The 2364-nt window shown below is 36.3% G+C and overlaps 1 protein-coding gene across 1 annotated transcript in view; it reads left to right on the top strand.

Moving 5' to 3' along the window:
• The window catches only part of LOC103397289 (calmodulin-regulated spectrin-associated protein 1-B-like), a 411725-nt gene that overhangs the window by 361899 nt on the left and 47462 nt on the right, over positions 1 to 2364 (top strand). The window lies entirely within an intron of this gene.

Below are 2364 nucleotides of genomic sequence, written 5' to 3'. Positions count from 1 at the left end.
GTGGGAAAGCCGAGAAAACACTAAGAAGGAGGGAAATGAGCTCAAACGGCCGGAGAGCAGCGGCAACATGCATGCCAGCGTCCGCTCTCAGTCCGTGCTTCTGCTTCTATCAGTGAAGATGAAGGAGAAGGAGAAGAAGCTCCAGTAGTAAAAGAGTGCGGGCTCTGACTGGCTTGCCTGCAGTCCACACCTGTCTACCATTGAAAATGTGTGGCGCATTATGAAGCGTAAAATACAACATCTGAGACCCCGGAATGTTGAACAACTGAAGCTGTACATCAAGCAAGAATGGGAAAGAATTCCACCTACAAAGATTCAACACTTAGTGTCCTTAGTTCCCAAACGTTTATTGAGTGTTGTTGAAAGGAAAGGTGAAACAGTGGTAAACATGCCCCTGTCCCAACTTTTTTGGAACGTGTTGCAGGCATCAAATTCCAAATGAACTAATATTTGCAAATAAATAAAACAGTTTACCAGGTTGAACATTAAATATTTTGTCTTTAAAGTGTATTCAATTGAATACAGGTTAAAAAAATCATCATATTCTGTTTTTATTTACATTTAACACAACTTTCCAACTTAAATGAAATTGGGTTTTGTAAAGTGAAAACTGAATTCTTTTATTGAATGTCTCTTTAAACAAAACACTTATCATAAAACACTTTTTTCCCTTTGTGCTGTTACTCACTTTCAGAGACCCAGATTAGGCTGCATGTAAATAAGGCAAACTAACATTAACTATATTTATGGTGGCTTCCACATGCAGAATCATTCAGAAGCAGACACACAGAGACAACAAGGCTGTCTTTTTTTCTCTCAATCTTGTTCAAGAAGCCAATAATGCATTGGTAAAATTGTCTCAATCAGAAAAGAGACAGAAGACAAAACATTTTTTAAATTTATTAAAGTTAGAATTCAACCCCTAAAATACTAAATATTATTTATGTGGTTTTTTTACATCACAAAAACCTGCCAATTGTACAAGGGTGTGTAGACTTTTTATATCCACTGTATGCAGCTAACAGGTAATAGCTGAGATTTACATGCTGTGGGAGAGAAATAAAAAATAATAACACCCAAAAGGGACATCTTGTCTTGTGTCAACATCAAATATAGGAAATACACATCAACGTGTTTATTTATAGAGTCATTATCTCACAGGCTCACTGACATTTACCTTCACTAAATTCTCGTCCCTGCACGCTAAGCTCCACAAATTTTTATTTTTTTGTTTGCATCCGTTTCTGTAAGCAGCTAAAAAATTGGTTTGCAGTGTGTATGCTTTTTTTGGTATGTCATACACCTACTGTAGTCACAGTGACAGTGCTTCCCTGTAAAGTAATATGGTGTCAGGTTTTACAGGCTCGGACCCAAGTGCAGCACACGAAGATGAAGCAGAGTTTGAGTTTCAATTCACTCACTTTACTGCGGCAAATTACAGTAACAAACTCAGGAAGTCTTTTTGAAGGGTTTTTAAAACAAAAGCAATCTCCACTCGGAGCAGATGAAGCCCAATAACAAAAATAGTCCAATGAAAAAATTAACTGGAGTCTCTTTACTGCGGCACTCGCGCAGTTTAAACTGTAGCATGAGTAATGACAGTATATATTTATAAATAAATATATATATAAATAAACAGTATATTTATTTTTTATTTAATTACTCATGATCTACCAGCACTCACTTTGCAATCTACTGGTAGATCCCGATCTACTTATTGGGCACTCCTGCTGTAAGGTAAGACCACTGATCAAAGTACAAACCAGGCTTTTATTTCATTATATTCTTCATATATTTGTATTGATGGGCTCCAGACATTTGACTGGTTTCCACTCCTGTCAAACCTCAGTGTTGAGCTGAGGATGGCCTGAACTTGGCCCATAATCCATTTTTGGGTTACAAGCCAGCTGTTTAAGCCACAGCCACATATTTAACATCAGAAAAATGTAATGGCACACCGCCAAACAAAAATGTCATGTGTAGGTGCAATGGGTCGAGTGCTGCTTAGGAGCACTCGGTGTTATTAACCAGTCTCAAATTAATAACACAACCAGTCTCATTAAAGTTATCTTTAATTATTATTTTAACCTACTAATATAGCAATAATGTATTACTTGAAGTATTACAGATATACTAAAATCAATAGTATTCAATAACAATTAAATATCTGAAGGATTTTGAGAGTTCTTGGCAAATTGGGTGGCTTCAATGAATAAAGTAACAACACAGACAAACACAGTTTACAAAAATAATCAAATTTATTTATACAACACTGTCAAGTTAATGACGGTGATTGAACTCATAAACAATGATCATTATAACAAAACAAGGCGTGTGTGTAGGTGTGTGTGTGTGTGTGTGTGT

This window comes from Cynoglossus semilaevis, chromosome W (assembly GCF_000523025.1).
Source record: "Cynoglossus semilaevis isolate Cse_v1.0 chromosome W, Cse_v1.0, whole genome shotgun sequence".
NCBI lineage: Eukaryota > Metazoa > Chordata > Actinopteri > Pleuronectiformes > Cynoglossidae > Cynoglossus > Cynoglossus semilaevis.
This window is presented reverse-complemented; position numbering and strand designations above follow the sequence as displayed.